The sequence below is a fragment of the Herpailurus yagouaroundi genome, unplaced genomic scaffold, assembly GCF_014898765.1.
Source record: "Herpailurus yagouaroundi ecotype Mexico unplaced genomic scaffold, PumYag 210, whole genome shotgun sequence".
NCBI lineage: Eukaryota > Metazoa > Chordata > Mammalia > Carnivora > Felidae > Herpailurus > Herpailurus yagouaroundi.
Genome location: NW_024412441.1, coordinates 9864067 through 9883953, shown reverse-complemented (window position 1 = coordinate 9883953; position 19887 = coordinate 9864067). Strand labels below are relative to the sequence as shown.

The window sequence follows — 19887 nt, the reverse complement described above, 5'->3', positions numbered from 1 at the left end:
TCCGTTAAGGACAGCAGCGGCAAGTGGCTAAGGATATACTTGACATCAGCCTCCAGTTAAGGTTATCAGGTCTAAGTTTTGCTTGTTATCAATCAAACAAACCCTAGGTTCAGGGAAACAAAAGTTAGAAAAGGTATGACATTATAGTTGGGAAGGAGGGTATAAGTAAGAGCACAGAAACCTACTCAAGACAAAATGGAGAGATCTATTTTCTAGGACTAAGGGTTACAGAGACGCCTGGGTGGCTTCTTCAGTTAAGCGTCTGACTCTTGATTACAGCTCAGGTCATGATCTCATAGTTTGTGGGGCTGAGCCACGTCAGGCTTTGCACTGGCAGTGTGGAGCCAGCTTTGGATTCTCTCTTCCTTTCTTTCTGCCCCTCCCCTGCTCATGCATCCTCTCTCTCAAAATAAAGTAAACATTAAAAAAATAGGAGCGGGGATTACAGATAAAATTACCAAATAAACAGTGCTCTTAAAAATTGCTAAACTGATGTGGAGGAGTCTAGAATTCATATAGCAATAGGGAACTACATCTCTGAGCAAAGGTATTCAACAATACCACACAAACCAGGGAGGATGAAACCATAAGGAGAGGAATCAGCTGGGAAGAATAAAATAATGGAAGAATGATTGATGAAGGCCACCTGGATTAGGCTGGGATCACTGAAGGTAGAAAGGAAAAAGAGATTTCTCAAAAGAATCAAAAGGACTGAATATACATTGAATCTTCTCTTTCAGGTCTCTTCTCAAACAGCATATGACAAATGAGGGTCTTTTTAGACAAACTTAAATAAAAATTATACCTTTTTCTCTCATCTGTGCACACTCATGTCCCAGTCACTGTTTTTTTTTTTACCATAAAATGTGTCACCACCTAACATACTATATAGTTTATCTTTTTATTCAATGCTTGTTCCCACCACTAAAATGTAAATAGCATGATTTTGTTCCACTTATTTCCCAGAGGAAGCTGTTCCATAAATTTTCACTTGAATGTGCTGAATTAATATCCAATAAAGAAAATAAAAATAAGGAAACATTAATTATGTTTGCTATGTTCCTTACCTGGAGTCCACTTATCCTCTAATAAATGTGAATTATGCCAATGTTGTTGCTAATTTATATTCATTAAACTGCCTTCTTTAAGGACTTCAAAGTGTTCACAGTACGTTTTCATCTGTGATTGATTGCAGTAGGCATGGCAGTTAGAAGATGCAGACACGCAGGGGTTAAACAACCTCCTATATGCCATCACTCCCAGAGCAACAAAGAGAGCATTACTAGCTTCAATACTTACCCAGCACATAGTTGTAAAATGATGGGATTCTCTAAAAAGAATTTAGAGCTATCAGGTGTGGGAAATCAGTAAAATAATCTATTTTTTTCCTTTAAAACAGCCTAACCTCAATTGACCACTGAAATGGATGACTTTATTAGATCCTAATGGATCTTAAATATTAATTCACTCGTCAGTATCTAGTAACATTGTTTAACCAGATGGGCAACACAAAGACAGAGTTGATTCTTAGCAATATTTGTTATATGAAAACATTTATCTATTTTTCTTATCGGACTCACTGAAGTAAAAACAGACCCAAATTCAAAAAAAACAAAACAAAACAAAATGATGCTGAGATACATTCTGTTCCGAATGGGGTAAGAATAAAAACTAGTAATCTCAGGAACAACAAAAGAAACCACAAATGGTAACAAATGGTAACGTATGAGAGCCGCATAAAGTGTAACAGAAAGATTTTCATGACTCTAAACCAGGAATCCTTTTTACCTTACCCTGGAATGTGGTGCTGGTCAAACAATTTAATATCTGTTAATTTTGCTTTCTAATAAATTTGTCAGGCAACAGTGAATTTATTGAGAAATAGCAGACCTCCTGATCTTCTAAGACAGAGGATAATTCAGGAGCACTGAGAATGTTATTACTTCACCCTCAGAAAATCATGCCTTAGGCTGGAAACTTAAGAAAAAAACCCTCTAATTTTGCTGTTATTGTGTGATCTGGGAAAGTTATCATCCCGGTTGTGGTTTTTCATATGCCAAAGAGAGTTAAATATCAATGCCTTTTGATCTCAGAGTTATTATAATAGATAAGGACAAGTTTTACAAGTTGAAAATTAATGTATTAATATATTAATCTGTATCTTCACCTCAATCAGAACTACTAGTACTAGTATTATTTGAAATAGATAAGGTAAGGAAGGATTAGGGGAATTGCAGAACATGACTTTACAAATCATAAACAGCTATTTATGAATCAAAGATAGGGCTAAGAAAAATATAAAATTATGACAACATCTTTTTATACAAGAAGATATTGAGCATATATTCCTACCCAGTACCAATATATAATTTTACAGGAACAAGATAAATAGGAAGAATAAAGTTACTTTTTTATTATAAAGAAGGCTAGAACTTAAAAAAAATATATACTAAAAAAATAAGATACTGAAATAAGTTTGGACACCCTTCTAAATCTCTTTATGTTCTCTGCTCTCTAGGGATTCACCATCCAGACCATCCCAACCTAAATTTTAACTATCTCTCACTGCAGTGCTACTGATCAAAATGCAATCTAACTAGGTTAAGACCTTAATCTACTTGAGACAAAGCCTTGTAACTATTTGGTTGTCTTGGAAGTAACTGTATTTTTAAAAAATAATTACTCTTTAATAATGCAATTATTATAGAAGTTTTTGGGAAGATTTGTTTTTGTTGGTGATATTTACTCTCAATACACTACTGTCACAGTACCTCCTAATACACCCTTTGAACCTTATGAATAACCATTTGTAAATTATAACACAAAATAACACTTGTCTTATAAATGCCAGTAGAAACAAATAGAAAAGGAGAAAGATAAGAACATATTTTATTGCTTCCGAAAAAGAAAAAATGTCTCAAGGTTTACCTCTATCTTGTCTCAGTAGAGAGCCTCTCATTTAGTTGTGAAAACCTGAAAACCTTTCTTCTCAATATGGCCTTAGCCTAAGGGAGCTGTGCTGGCAAAGGCCAGAATGTTGCTCACCCAGGGCTAAGTGGCTCCATGGTACTTTTATGGTAAAATTTAATTTGTATGATTTACTCATTTGAAGCAACAGGATTTGGAGTGTTTCAATGTAATTCACAAACTCAAAAAGAAAAAAAAATCTGAGGGGCGCCTGGGTGGCGCAGTCGGTTAAGCGTCCGACTTCAGCCAGGTCACGATCTCGCGGTCCGTGAGTTCGAGCCCCGCGTCGGGCTCTGGGCTGATGGCTCAGAGCCTGGAGCCTGTTTCCGATTCTGTGTCTCCCTCTCTCTCTGCCCCTCCCCCGTTCATGCTCTGTCTCTCTCTGTCCCAAAAATAAATAAAACGTTGAAAAAAAAAATTAAAAAAAAAAAAAGAAAAAAAATCTGAAATGTTGCTCATAGCCCTGAGATTAAAAAGCTCTAGTAGTTTCAGAAATGTGTTAAAATAAGAGACCCTTCCTTTATGCAAAATCTTGAAGAATGCTCAATATAAGAAACAGATTGAAGGCTATGGTACACTGTTTGAAGCAGGGCAGAGGCTTTAAGTCCTCTCCTCCCTGTGTTCTTAACCCCCAGTGGTGGTCCTGTGGTGCCTACTCAACACTTAGGCTTCATAAAATACAACCTGATATCTACTGGCATAGATAATTCTGTGAAATTTAGAACTAAAGAATTTGATTTGTAACAGCTATATGATTCAAGAAATGAGACAAGTCAGGGTGGCCAGGACAAAGTACTCAGAATTGATTAAATAAAACTGGTAGCTTTCAGCCCAGCCTTTCTTGCAGCAACATTCTATTTATACTAGATCATGAAAATCAGGAAAAGAGGTTAGAGTGGGAGAGAGAGCCAAAGCATAAGAGACTTAAAAACTGAGAACAAACTGAGGGTTGATGGGGGGTGGGAGGGAGTGGAGGGGAGGTGATGGGCATTGAAGAGGGCATCTTTTGGGATGAGCACTGGGTGTTGTATGGAAACTAATTTGACAATAAATTTCATGTAATAAAAAAAATAAAATAAAATCAGGAAAAATTATCTCAATAATAACATTTAAACAGTCTATGCCTGAATTGTCCAAACAGATAAAACTTCAGATTTGACAACATCAAAGAGGTAAAAATGACTGTCTTCTAAGTAGAGAAAGATTCAGTGTGAAACTTTCAGTGGGAAATAGGAGTCATTGAAGTAATGTGTTGTGATCCAAATTACATCTTTTTATGTTCTACAACCAACTATTTCATTTATTGGTTGGACAGCTTTGGAAAAAACAAACATTTCTTTGCCCCTCAATTTCTCCATCCATAAAACTATGGGTCTGCACTAAATGTGTTTTTTTTTTTTAACAGTTACTAATCCGTATTTTATCTTGATACATGTTTTTGCTAGGTGAGTTCAAATACACCATCACCTCCAAATTGAAGATCTCCACATTTTCTTTTAATTTTAAGCTCTCTCCTGAGGGCCATATTCATATTTTCATTCATCTATTGGTTCACTTGCTTTCTTGAATGTCTTTTCTGAACTTTATTGAAGATGAATTTTCTTCTCTCACAGACATTTTTCAGAAGCATAACCCTTCCAGGTATTTGTATTTGGGCTCTTAAAGTCATATTCAGTTACTTCCTTTCACTTCTCATATTCAACTTCTGAAATGTCTTCATCCATCCATTTATTAGGCCTCTACTTTGTGTCTTGCCCTATATTAAGCACCACAGAAAAAACAAGACCCAGACCATGTCTTGAAGGAATTTTGAATCTGGCTTTGCACTTTGATCCCTCCTTACTTTTCCCAATTATTACAATAATTTAGGGTCCATTACCTTCAACCAGAACTGTTTTTTACAACCTCCTCATTTACTTCCCTCCAATGATCCCATCCTTCTTCAATACTACACATTGCAATTCACTCTGCCATTAAGATGTCTTCCTAAATTAGGGCTATGATAATTCCCCCCCCCCCCACACACACACAAATTTGCAGTGTACTGATTGCAAAGTGTGTTTCTAAACGTAGGATCATATACCAGATATCTAAGGCACCAGGTAATAAATACTGATGTGTAAATCTACTTAGGGTACACAACAGGGAGTTATAGAGAGTGTGCTGATTTAGAGAAAGCATACCTACCCTAAGACATTCAAATTAGATTAAAAAAAATAACTACAATTGTGGACCAGTTCCCTGATTATAAACCTCCCTTTAGCCTTACCAGTGTTTCAACTACATTGTGTCATGCTCTGCATGATACCGTTTCAATGTTTTTGACCATGCTGCTCTATCTTCTAGTTGCTCCCTTCCCTGGAAAGTCTACCTCACTTCTCACCCCTTCCGGTTCAACTATTACTTACTCCAGGAACTTTCTTTTGTTCTTCCAGTTAAGGATAAGTGGAAAAAAGAAAGAGAAGAAGAGAGTCCAAGGGAAATGCAACTACAGAAGAATGGTCAGAGACATGCATGGTTACTGGCTTTGAAGATGGGGGAAAGGAGTCATGACTGAAGTTTTTTTCTAGCCTCAAAAAGCTGGAAAAGAAAACAAGCCAATTCTCCTCTAAGACCCTATAGAAAGGAACACATACCTGCCGACAGAGTTTAGACCTGTGTTGGATTTCTAACACACAGAACTGCAAGATAACAAATTCATGTTAAGATGTTATATTTATGGAACTTATTATGGCATTGACAGAAAACACATTACTCAACCATGTTAATCTAGTGAACATCCAATTATTCTGTGAGACTTAGCTAATGAGGATTGTTGGTACTTGTAAATGACTTCTATCATAAGGCTTTTAAGTGTTGATGGGACTTACATATTGAATGACTTTACCTACTACTTTTGGGCTATAAATCTCTCTAGGTTGGATACCTTCCCATATACTATGACTTATTTACTTTTATATTCCCAGCATCTTGCATCGGACACTGAGTAGATATTTAAAATCTTTTTAAATGATTGAAGATGAAATTGAATAGAAACATGTTTCATGCTTCAAAGTAGGCTCACAAAATTAACTACTGAGTAGAAAGTAAGGTTGACTTACCAGCAGTTCAGGTAGAAAACTTAAAAGAGGTTTCAACTGACTAAAAATTTAGTATGAGTTAACAAAATGGTAACATTGATCAAAACAAAAATGGGTGCCTGGGTGGCTCAGTCGGTTAAGTGTCTGACGCTTGGTTTCAGCTCAGGTTATGATCTCATGGTTTGTGAATTCAAGCCCTGAAGCACAGAGCCTACTTGGGATTCTCTCTTTCTCCCTCTGTCTCTGTCCTTCCCCGGCTCTCTTACTCTCTCAAAATAAATAAATCAACTAAAAAAACCCAAAAAACAAAAACAGAAAAACAACAAACAACACACACACACCCCTCTCTGACTATAGGTGTCATTATTTTCAGAACCAGAGTATTCTTCCATTTTACTGTGCCCTGCTCAGACATCAGGGTTACTGAGATTAATTTTAATTTTGAACTTGACTTTACAAAAGATTCTGACAATTATAATTTGTGTCCAGACCAGGAGGAGGAGATGGCCAGGAAGAACATGGGGAGGATTTAAACACTGTGAAGAAATGTTTTAGAAGCTGAAGTTATAAAATTTGGAAAAGAAAAACTGGGGTTTGGGTATGAGAGTGGAGGATGTATTTATAGAAATTATTTTTTTCAAACGTGGATGAGGAATTAGACAGACTGTGTTTAACTCCAGATAATTTGAAAACACACAGCACAGCACACTGGAGAAACTCAATAAATATCTTAGTTAGTAACAATAACAACATGCAGATGGCTAATTGGCGATAGTTTCAGTAGGCATATTTTGACTCAAATTAGGAAGAAAAACTCTTTAATAATTAAAACTCTCCTTAAAAAGACTGTTACTTAAGTAGCAAGTGCACCCTCCTTCTGAACATGGAAACACAGCTTGGATCATCAGTCAAATTTACTACTCTATTATTCATTAAGTCCTTTTCCATGTAAAAGCAGGCACACATACAACCCTACTTTTGAAAGTTCACGTCACACCGGTTGCCTTTTACCGAGGACATATATTAGTACCTGTTTTTGCTAACCGAAATAAATCCACATGGTTTTTGCTTTTACAAAAAAAAAAAAAAAGAGTCTAAAAGTGAAAATAGCTTTCAGCATTTATTTTGCAGCCATTTGCCACAATTGAGGCAGTATGTACCGGGAGCAACCAAAGTGGCGCCTCCAAGTGCCTTGCTGTGGAACTACACTCAGCATCTCAGCATCAAGCAGCCATACCTTCGAAGTGTATCTCTGAGCATCTGTACTTTATCTCGATGTATTGTGTGCACCTGTTAAGAAGATATATCCTAACGCCTCAGAAAAAGCCTAAGAGAGCTTAATTTTTAGGTCTGGGAAATATATTTAAAAACTCCATATAAAGTAATAGTAATTGCCTCATCACCTCATCCTTTTATGCCATTTCAGCTTATGAAAGGTTTCTTAGGAATGTTCTACTTTCAGACAGCGGGAGAAACCTGCACTGTGATTCTCTGATTTTAGTGAATTTCATAATTTTGGCTTAAGATACATTACCACATACTTTCTGAATCGTAGTAAATTACTGGTAACTTAAATGTTATTTTTGGGTCCAAAGTGCTAACAGAGCTACCAAGTCACATGAACAAGTACCCACTCCCGAACCTAGCTTTATATACTCTCATAAATTTTCAATCTTTCATAATTTTCATGTAATTTCTAACTCTCCAAAACACACCCAGGAAGGAAATTCAAGGACAGGAAGGAATTGTGAGTATTTTTGTTTTGCTGTATATTGTCTTTTAAAGAAGAAAAGTAATTAAGCAAAACAAGTCAAAAGCAAGCTGAACTTTTTCTTATTGAGCCATGGAGAACAAAAAGCCTACCTGACTTATGCTAAATCTAGTGCATTTTAAACAGAATCTTAATACCCTAATCAAGGAAACAAGAAAAATTAAAAGTAAACATCTTGCTTTTGTTATTTAGAGGTAAAAAAAGATGACAAATATTTCTTGCTCAGCATTTTTAGGCTCACTTCATATGTATAAAACTCCAACTTCTACTCCCTCATTCACCTTACTTCCTGTTTCTACATCTGTGCCACAATGAAACTTTAAACTGTATATAAAGGATAAATGTCTTTGACCTTAAAAAAAATCTTGCCTCCATGTAGTTTGTGACTTCAAAAGTTACCTTTTGTTTTCCTTGAAAACAACTTAATTGTATTTGAATCATTCATCTGAAAGAGACCTCCAATATTCTACCACATGTACTACAAGTGAGTGTTCACTGTGCTCTAGAAATACTTTACTGATAATCATACATGTAATCCTTTTAACAAAAAGAGATGGGTTTTATTATCTTCATTTTACAGATGAGGAAAATAAGGTTCACGTTAGTCAAATAACTTTCCCAAAGACACACAGCTAATATATAATAAGTTTAAGGTCTAAATGCAGATATACTCAACTCCAATCTCCATGATCTTTGACCATCTTCTTTGTATCAAGTTTTACTGAGTATCTATCACCTACCAAGCTCTGTCCTCAATGAAAAACTAAAAACAGCAAAACCACTGCCATCAATGATCTCACATCCTAATGCCAATGACTAACAATGACTAAATTAATGAATGAAATCCAGCAAGAGAATTTTATAATAAAGGTAAACATTAAGTATAACAATGGTCCTACAGACAGAATACTCCACTATGCCTATTTTACAATAAAAGGTAAATATTAGGTGTAACATTGGTCCCTAAGGACAGAATAATCCACTTTGCTTAGCCATCAGTATATACAATGATTGAATGTTCACTGCTAATGTAGCTAGTCCTTGGCCAATAATAATAATAATAATAATAATAATAATAAATAAGGCTCTTTCCTTCACCGGATTCTGCTTCCTCCTTGACTGTAAGTATCAGTCATGCCAATGTGCCTAGATTTCACTAAGGCTTACTTAACAGCTGGATGATCCCAGTGAGGTTTCACTCACCAAGAAGTATCTATCTAGTTGCCTGGTGCCCCATTTCAGCAGATCTCTTTTTAAGAACAGATACGTTAATTGAAAATATATGGCACTTTCAAATACTGTATATCAGGCAGTTAGTAAGAGGGTAGGGCTACTGAGAGATTTATATCTTTGCCAAGGGGTTATTTTTGGTATCCCCTGAAATCACATGATATATGTACCCATTCATTTATATAGCTTTCTAGTTCCCGAAGTTGCCCTATCAGGCTACTACCATTACTCTTCCACATTTTTGCCATCTGGGGAAATATTGTGCTGTCACTGCAACCACATGATAACCCTCCCATGGGCCACCCCTGGAGCTTCTTACCTTCAGCACTCCTCTCCCTGATTTTCTTGGTACTCACAACATTCTTTTTATCACTTCCTTTTGTAGATATTTAAAAACTGATAATATACATCCATCTAAGTCTTATGTCTGTGTCAGTCATTTCTAAGACATCTCATAAGAACAATTTTTATTTTTTAATAGACTCCAGGGACCAAATTTCCACCCCTTAAAGCTTGACCTTTGTAGAAATGGCTTATTCTTATTTTATTTAATGACTCTTTCACCATAATTCCCAATTTTTTTTAAGTATCAAAATCAACCTTTCATTGTATAGAGATACATTTGTGGCATCTTTCTGATGTGAGCACAGCATCTGCTGTTTGGTTTTCCCTTTGTCTGGATCTCTTTACCATGGCCTAATATGGACAAAGATCCTAGAATATATTACAAATTACCCATGGGTGGGCACCACATACAAAATTTAAATGTTGCCACATATCCAATTTGATTTTTTTAAGCACCTATCTGAATTCTACACAACAAAAGTTTTAATGACCTTTCCCATGAGGTTTGAGAGAACCCAGTGACACCTTTACTAGTGTGAAAACCAAATGTTTAGTTTCAAGGATAAAGGGAAGGCCGAACTGGAAAACTATCTATTACTTCCTCATCTGTTTATAATGGACCAAGTTCTCTTAAAGCAAGATTTTTTTTTATTAGCAAGACAAGTCAATGCAGAAGTGATATGGATTGAATTAAAAAGTTTCCTCTTGCAAGAAAAAAATAAATTACCGTCATCACCATGAAGTTCAAATTGTCAACTCTTATGTCCCAAAAGCCAATTAACTGAGTTGTTAATACTTCCACAAAATGGCTGACCTGTAGAAGCTTCTGGGGACATTGAGGACTCTTTTCAAAGTACGGAATTCTAATATATCCTAGACCTATTGATTACAATTCCCTGTTAAGTTCCTTGAAGATCTGTATTTTTAAAATGTGCCCAGGGCATCTGGGTGGCTCAGTCAGTTAAAGCATCCTACTGTGGTTCAGGTCATAATCTCCTGGTTCGTGATTCTGAGCCCCACACTAGGCTCTGTGCTGACAGCATGAAGCCTGCTTGGGATTCTGTATCTTTCCTTCTCTCTCTACCCCTCCCCCACTCATACTGTCTCTAAATAAATAAATAAACTTTAAAAATGCTTAAAATGTGCCCCCCGTTGAGTGGTGGGTAGAGGAGGGGAGGGAAGTCAATTTGCAAACTGTGGCATCAGAACAATGGTAATGAGGTCAAGGTTTGTAATGGTGTTTGAGAGACTGTTCAGATGTTCTAACAAGGAGGTAAGGACATTTTTTTTTTTTAATTGGGAATGACATATTTGAAGTAGTTGAAGAAAAAAGCAACAGTGACTTACCCTAATAGGTCACAACATTACTCTTTATAAACAATAAGAGGGCAAGTGCCAAATCAAATTGTCCTCACATGCATCAGTTCAAATTCTGGCTTTCTTTTGGATCAGTCAGCTTCTCTCCCTTCCCAACACAATGAATGACTCCTAACTTCATTCAGTCCTCTCACAAAGAATACCACTGGTCACAGCAAGTACATGCAGGTCAGTGCAAATCCAACTGCTCTCCTAGGGAAGCAATTCAAAATGGATGCCCTGCTGACTGTCAGTCAGATAACTGCATTCTTTTATCTCAACAAATAATCACTACAAAGACAGTCATAACAAGCCATCACATAATTCTTTTAGGTTGACATAGCATCAAAAATAGCTTTTCCCTAAGTTTAACAGAAGACTTCTGGCAAATGTTGCCACTAGCTATCTGCAACAATTCTATGGTTAGCTTGTGAATGAGGATTTCCCTGTGAACGAAAATCACAACTGACCAATTTAGGGATTTTCATCCCTCTGGCAGTAGTGTAGTCCAATCTAAATTTGATTGTCTCCTTGAATGGAGTAATTTAATTTTCTCCAAATGTCTACTGACTTTAGACTGCCAAATCTAGAAAATGAAATGGAGAACTGGGTCAGTTGACCAGGTAATTCAGGCCAAAAAATAAAATAATGCTTAGAAACTTCATATAACATATGAGTTGTTTTAATTTCCTCAATTACCATTTGTCTTAGTAGTCAAATTTTCTGGTCTATATCTGAGCTATGTAATAAAAAAAGTTATTTAAGATGAAAGGGAACCCTGCTCTCGGTTCACGACTCTGGCAGCATCCCTGCACATTACTTGGTGGAAAGTAAAGACTAACAATTACTGGAGATTACTTCAGCTGCTACTATTCTGAGTGAGCTATCCTGTGGTCATAGGCACACAGCAATTCATAGGCAAAAAAGTCAAGCAGAAAAGGGAAAACTGCACTTAGTAGAATACACATTTTGTATAAGATACAATTTGAATGTGTAAAGAGATGTCTTGAAAAATGGCAACTACTATTGCCTTGTTTATATTCCTTACTGTCACAAACCTTGAAAAGATCCATTCTGAAAAGTTATAGCTTTATACCATGTATAAGAGTCCCACATAAAGAAGAATCTCATTGGTGCTTTTAGTAATACATGACTGAAATTGAATGAAACCGTTCTCTCTCTCTCCCTCTCTCTGTCTCTCTCTACCAAAAGGACAAGCAATAAGACACTAATTTTAAGGGAAATATGACCTTAGGCACTGCAGTTTTGTTTTTGCTTTTTAATTCAGTGATTTCCAACCACTGTAATTCTTCAGTGCAAATTCCTTGGCTTAGGACAACTGGCTGAAGACCTGAACTACTTAATAAATCATCTAGTTGAACATATGATCACTTATTCCTCGGCTGGGGGAAGTCAAAGGTCTTTTGGGTATACAGAGCTATTTGAGGACCTGAGAAGAACGAATATTTCTTTTAATGTTAGAAGCATAAGTTAAGCTATCTGAACAAGTGGATCTACCTCATTCTTTGGAACTTTCCCTCTCACAAACTGCCAAAAAGCACTTCCTGACAGTCACAACGAATAATGCTATTTAGAAACCAAATTTCCAGGAGCCTCTTCCTGTTACCTATATATACACAAAGATATACAAAGATGAATTACTACCCTTTTCTTAAAGAAACATTACTTTAAGACTGGTTGTTACAGGAATTTTAAAGGAAAGTCCAGATCATCAGTGTTGTTGGAGTGGTTTCCAAATCCTTTGCAAATCCTCTGAGATCACCTAAATTGGGCAGGAAACAAGGAAGATCAAAAGGGTCAAGCTGAGTCCAGACTTCCAGTTCAAGGGGGAAAAAATCTGCTTTATTGAATTGGTTTGCCCTGCATGAAGGAAAAATAAATGTTAAAATGGGTGTATTATAAAAATAATAATATCTGTGGTACAATCTAAATGAAAATTTTACAAACTTGTTTAGGCCACCAGTTGAGTCATTAAACAAGTATTATTGAGTACCTACTTGTGACAGCCCCTGTTCTAGGGGCCCTTGAGATACACCAAGGCAGGTTAGAAATCTCTGCCCTCTTGTATTCTGGAGGGAGAAAAATAGACAGTAAACAGTAAACAAAATAAATGAAAAAAAATAAAGTATGCTAGAAGGTAATAATTTTTATGGAGGAGAAACCAGATTGGGGTATGATGGTTCAGGAGAAGGGCAATTACAGTACTGAATAGAATAATCAGAGTGAGTCTCTTGAGAAGGTGCCATTTGAACAAAATCTTGAAGGATGTGAGGATGCTACCCAATTATTTAAGTATTTCAAGGTAATTATATGTTATTTTCTAGCAAAATACTATGTAGGAAGAGAAGTGCCTAATTAGTTATTCCTTGAAAATCCGGTAGAAGAGAAGTCCCTAATTAGTTATTCCTTGAAAATCTGGTTTTCAGTTGACTAAGTGGTTAGTGTAAGCTCAATTCACGTATCACTTTTTGGAGTTGTCACTAAGGCAAAACAATGATACACAAAAAAAGTTTTTTCTCAGGTACTTCCAGTGCACAAGAAAATGTTTACTTCTCTGTTCCCTTCAGACTGTAAATTTGAATCTAAAAAACAGCACTTTGTTGGGGCTCCTGGGTGGCTCAGTTGGTTAAGCATTCAACTCTTGGTTTTGGTTCAGGTCATGATCTCACAGTTAGTGGGTTTGAGCCCTGCATTGGGCTCTCTACTGTCACCACAGAGTGTGCTAAAAGATTCTCTGTCCCCCTCCTCATTACCCCTGCCCTGCCTCAAAAATAAATAAACCTTTTAAATAAAATAAAATAAAATAAAATAAAATAAAATAAAATAAACCAGCACTTTGCCAATGAACTCCTAGGTTTGTTCAGAGAGGCAAGTCAATTTGAGCTTCATCATTCTATTAAAGAGAAAGATGAAAATGTGAAGAGTTACAGAAATATCTAAATAATTTTGATTAAGTAAAGTCAACCTTTAATGCTTTACTGTACCAATATTCTCTGTAGTATGGGCCATCAGGACAATGATGTCCAATTAGTTATAACTTAAAACAATCACAGAATCATAAATTATAGGTAGTTATATCATGGACAAAAGATATTAAGACACTAATACTGTTTTTAAACTTTTGGCAATTACAGATCGTTTTAAAATTCATTTAATCTAAACGTATACAGTATCTTCTTGTATTTTATTGCCACCACTGATAAAAACCATCTTCTAAGACTTTCGTAATTTGTCATGTAGCATATTCTTGAGAATGGAGTATTTTCATTTAAGATTTACACATGTAAGGCTATATAACTGGCACAAGGACAAATACAGGATCCCAACCCTGGTCTTATGACTTCATGAAGTCTTACAACACACTGTACTGCTCTCTTGTTATAACGTACAATTTTTCACCACTTGAAATGAGAATCAATAGCACCCTAAATAATACTGTATGATTGGTTTCCTTCACACTACCTCTAAATTTATTTTGTAAGAATAAGAATATGAAACATTGTTTCATGATTATTCCTGTATAAGGAAAGTTTTTAAAGTTTCCTTAAGTTTGGTTATTTTATACCAATTATTTTATTTTATTTTTTATATTAAATATAATTGATTGTCAAATTGGTGTCCATACAACACCCAGTGCTCATCTTATACCAGTTATTTTAGTTCAAAGTCTGTACAGTGTGTTGTCTATCATAATAAGCAATACCTCCTAGCATTCCTTAAAAGAGTGTCATTTTTTTTTTTAGATGATCTGTAATGTCCTTCCCTGCTCCAAAATTCTAGGATTCTATTTAAAGATTCAGATTTCTTTAGTAAATGAGCTAAGCGTTCTGCGAAATTACAATTTTCTTTAAAACCACTGGCCAACATAATTAAGAAAAAGATATTCCCTCTTACCAGCTTAAATGTATTGATGTTTTTTAAAAATTTTTTCTAATGTTTATTCATTTTTGAGAGACAGAGAGAGTGAGTGGGGGTGGGGCAGAGGCAGAAAGAGACACACAGAATCCAAAGCAGGCTCCAAGCTCCAAGCAGCCATCACAGAGCCCGATGTGGGGCTCGAACTTAAGAACCATGAGATCATGACCTGAGCTGAAGATGGACGCTCAAATGACTGAGCCACCCAGGCACTCCTGATGTTGGTCTTTAAACAAAATATAGATCAATGAAAAATACATTTTAAAATGGACAGATAAAAATCATTATTTTGGAATAGGAAGCATCATTTTAAAGTCCAGTATGCCATGATTTAAACTTTTTTGCTATTTTTGATCTATTTCAGTAAAGCACATCTAAATTTATATTTACACTACCTCATTCTTAAAAATATTAGACTGTGGAGAGTCCTTTCTGTGTTCTTCTCAGAGGATAAATTAATCTACTACAAGTCGAATAAAATCCTTGTTTAGTTTGTTAGTTATTCAGTGTTGCCACTGTTTACAGAATATATGAAGACATGGGAAATATGTCACCACAGAGCCAGACTGCAGAGATTGGAAGGAGCTGGGACCTTTATTAGTAATAACTATAATGACAAAATTGATTCACAGCAAGAGATAATACATAAATATTTACTTTTCAAGTAATTTATCTTGATTATACCCAGAAGTGATAGGCATGTAGGCCAAAGAAGAACTGAAAAATACCATGTTCTAAATAGTTACATAGCCTTTTATGTATGTCGTATTGATGAAGATATTTATAAAGATGATGAAGATATTAATGTCTGATTTATAAAATGAAATTCTAGTCTTTCCATGTTCTATAACTGTGAATGAGGAGCATCCCCTGGTACTGCAACAGTAAAAGTAATAACAAATAATTCAAGATAAGTTATTGCTTAGTTTGCATACGCACCAAACATAGGCATTTCAATGTGGTAAAATTCTGTCAACATTCACAAATGCTTCTGAATAATGAATACTTAATATTATAAAGCTAAATGAGGAAATATGATATAAAAGCATACAGAAGAAGAGCAATATGGTATCTTCAAAATCAAATTAGTTCCATATCAAAAACCACAGTGAAATATATTAAAAGTTATAAAACAAATATGCATCGTGATGTTAGTTATTTGAAGCTGGGTACTTCATATACAAATTGGTTATACAGCAATGCAAGGGTTGAAAGATGGTTACAAAAATCATAGAAACAGAGAAATGAATAAAAAATATGAAATGATTTTTCTTCTAAATATTAATAATATCAAATATATTTTAAGAGTAAATATAATGCTAGTTGTGGTGTGACATCGCAGATAAAATTTTAAATATATAATCTTTGTTATTGTTAATTGTAGTGGAATCAAGCATATCTAGTTACTGATATAAGTCATTTTGAGAAAAATCTGTTTTAATTTTTTTAATAAATTATTTTAAGATCTTCACTTTCACTAATACAATCGAGTTTAGGCATTTTTACAATAATTATATACCTGACAGTTGTATTTATAATACCTTGGCCTTCTGGCAACATGAGAAACCTGGGTAATCAAACAATACATGTTCATTTGAAATGGTCAAATGGACACTCACTTTGCAAATATGCTGTAGAGTTTATGAATGCAGGAACAGCAAATATGCTCATATCACAAGATAAGACATAAACTTTGGTTCTTTTCAAAGCTTACAATCCAAACCCAATCTAAACAGGTCTTATGGTACATCACAGTTGATACAGTGAGATAGAAAACAACAACAACAACAGCAAAAAACCAAACAAAAAACCTCATGGGAACCGCATCAGATAGCATAACATCGGATTTAAATTTCAGGAACATTTCTGTGCCTGTCATTGTATGACTAGTGAAAGCTACAAAATAAAATCTGATCATTTACCACTGTGACCACAAATTACATTAAAAGTCTTGAAAACCCTTAAATACAAAGATACATGGACTTCATTTTCTTACAGACCCACTGCAGTGCATATGCCAAGGCATATTAAAGTGATATTGGGATGATGCCTTACTAGACAGAAAAGGATATGAATGACAGGAAACAAAAGAAAGTTGAGAGACAGAGAACATTCCATGTAATTTGTTGCTAAAATTTTTTTAGTTATTTTCATACATTTCCTCTTCCTTTTCCACCCTCTACTTTGTCCACTCCAAACCCTCCATGTCCTCCTCCACACCTACGTCTTCCAATGTGTGCCCACCAGTCCCCCACCTCACATACACACACTTAAGTCATAAACATGGTAAATTCAAGATACAACAAGGAAAGTATTCTGTAAATACAATGTTTAAAAAGAAAGACAAGTCTCTGCCCTCACGGAGCTTACATTCTACTAGGAAAAGTTGACATTAAATATAAATATATAATCACCCATATAAATATTACCACTAAAATCATTGTTATAAAGGAAAATACAAGCATCCAAAGTACCAAAATGAATTTTTAACTTATGCTTATGAGCTATTAACCAGTCATAATGGCTGGATTTGCAGTGTAACTTACATTTTTGGCATTTTCTGATTTAAATGGTCATTCATTTCTCTCAGACAACTGTTAGAGTAAAATATAAGTAAATAAAGTAATTATTGAAATGAAGTGACGAGTTAACCATGGGAAAACAAAAACAAAAAAAATAACTAAATTCCCAGGTAAATAGACAAACCTGAATTCTAAATACAATGGAGAATAAAGTTAGTATTGTCAATGGTCCTAATGATACCAATGACAAATTTCAAGCCTAAAAAAAGAAAGCAAACACAATTTCACAAAAACCACTTGAATCTATCTAGCAATGAACAGCAGAAGTAAGGTTGGTTCTGGATAATACCTATCCCTAGGTATCCCAAAGAAAGCTATGATTCATTGAAAAAAAAGTTTACTCCTAACTATCCAGGTAAAGGTGACATGTCCTTCTTCAGAAAACATGAAAACAAATCCAAATAATTAACTCTAAAGTGTGAAGCAGAATGACCAAATGAAGTTATGAGGCAAGACGGCATATGGGAAGAGTGAAAATGCTTCCCATTATGATTCTACCAGCATACAGCAATGATCTTTAGCATGTCTCCTTAACATGACTTAGTTGTTCTTGTCATGTACAAATTATAAGGTATTTTGCAGTTTCCAAACTCTGAAAAATCAATAATTAAGGAGTATGAAAAGATCCACACCACCTATGTAAGGACACATCACAAAATGATATCAGTGCTTACCTCCAGGAAGAAGACTGAGGAGGATGAAGAATGTTCTCTTTAGATAAGTTACTTTTTTCTTTTAAGGAATGACCTTCATCTATCATTGGGGATTTAAAATTTTAGAAAATATTTAAGAACTCAACTAGAAAAAAAAATGATAGTAATAACGTTCCTGAATCTAATTTTGCCTCTGGATTCAAAAAAAGGAAAGACTTTGATGCACAGATGTTTCATTCCAGAGTCCCTTAAATTCACTACTGGTAAAGAGGAAAGCAGTGTCAATAAATTCTTCAGAATTATGTTGTATGGAAAGATTTAGGAAATGTTAATTTACAATGCAAGTCAGTTATGTCAGACTAGAAAGGTTCAACAACTATTTCATGCACAACTAGGATTTAACTTGACATAGGAACCTACAATGTAAAACTTCTAAAATTTTTTGACTCCTTCAACATGTGGTACAGGACAAGGAGAGCTACGTCAGAGAGCCCCTGATTCATGCTATCTTTATGTTTTCTGAATGCCCACATTTTTTTCCACTCTCATGGTACTTGCATTCTGTCATTTATACTAACTTGTCCACATGTCTTCATTTCCCTACTACATTGACACACTTTGAATGTGGATGTCACGTCATAGTCAAGATTGTATTTTTGCTCAGAAGGCAGATTTGTTGAATTGATTTGCAATTAAAGGACTTACAAATCATGTTTCTCATTTATATATATCTAATTAACCAACATGTAAATGTTACCACTCTGATTTGCAAAATACTCAAATCCATCTGAAAATCTTCTTTCCCTATTTAACATCAAAAAGCATCCTGGTCCCATTAACAGAAGAAAAATGTAAATGAAAAACCAAATTCCTGTGCTCTGTAGTTTTGTGCTGATTAAGGAATACTACTTGATGAAAAATAGTGAAGTAGAAATATATTTGACCCATATGTCAACAGAAAACACTTAAGACTGACATACTAAAACTAAATGAAGTGACACTTAACATTGATGACATCAAAACAAATATCAGCTAAATATAAATATGAATTATTCTATAGGTAGAGTTAAATGGTTATAGAATTATAAAATTATTTTTGAGTTAATTTTTTACAACATCATGTTTATATATATGTATATTCAGAATATTTATTACATGTGTATATACATTCATAGATACAAACACATATGCATATACTGCACTCAGTCAGTAAAATAAAGTATAAATACAGTTCCCTCTACGCCATCCTGAGTACTCTAATAAGGAACATGGTGTGGAATGCCCACTAAGAAAAGGAAGTAGATGGGAATTTGACCAAAAAACTTTACAAAGTGTCCCAAATGGTACATAACATTTCTAAAACAATTGATACATACTGTCATTTGTATAGTTGCTGGAAGGCTTAAAATAAGATTAAATTATATTATTGGAAATGGCTGACCAAAACACAAATTACAATAGCATATGATCTCTTTATTGGCTCAAAATACCCAAGCAACATTTGTTTTGAAAGCTTTAATTTATACATTTAAAACTTTGCTATTATTTCTTACTTATTGCCTGGCTCATGTTCAGGTGCTTTTCAAGCAGAAAAGTTTCCCTGCTAGATGACACAATGTAAGGGTGAAGAACTGCGAGCTTCCGTCCCAATTCACCAGATTAACATTCAGAGCACAAGAAAACTCAGAGAATTTAAGGATAAGACAAATCCCTGCATTTAAAATAACAAAAAACAAAACCGACAAAAAACAAAAAAACTACAGACCAAGGGCACATTCACTAACACATAGTTCAAATGATTAGCTTCACGGCTATGATACATATTTACCACAGCTACAGATCACCTACTTATATTTAATGGCAACACTAAACACACGGTCGATGGTTCCAAATGGCAAAGTAAGCATGCTTTTCAATCTGGCATCAGTGCTGTCAAGGAGCACACATGCCTGACTTACCAAGTGATG

The 19887-nt window shown here is 35.0% G+C and overlaps 1 protein-coding gene across 27 annotated transcripts in view; it reads right to left on the bottom strand.

Moving 5' to 3' along the window:
- The window catches only part of NRXN1 (neurexin 1), a 1154099-nt gene that overhangs the window by 1020436 nt on the left and 113776 nt on the right, over positions 1-19887 (bottom strand). The gene's annotated exons all lie outside the window — the stretch shown is intronic.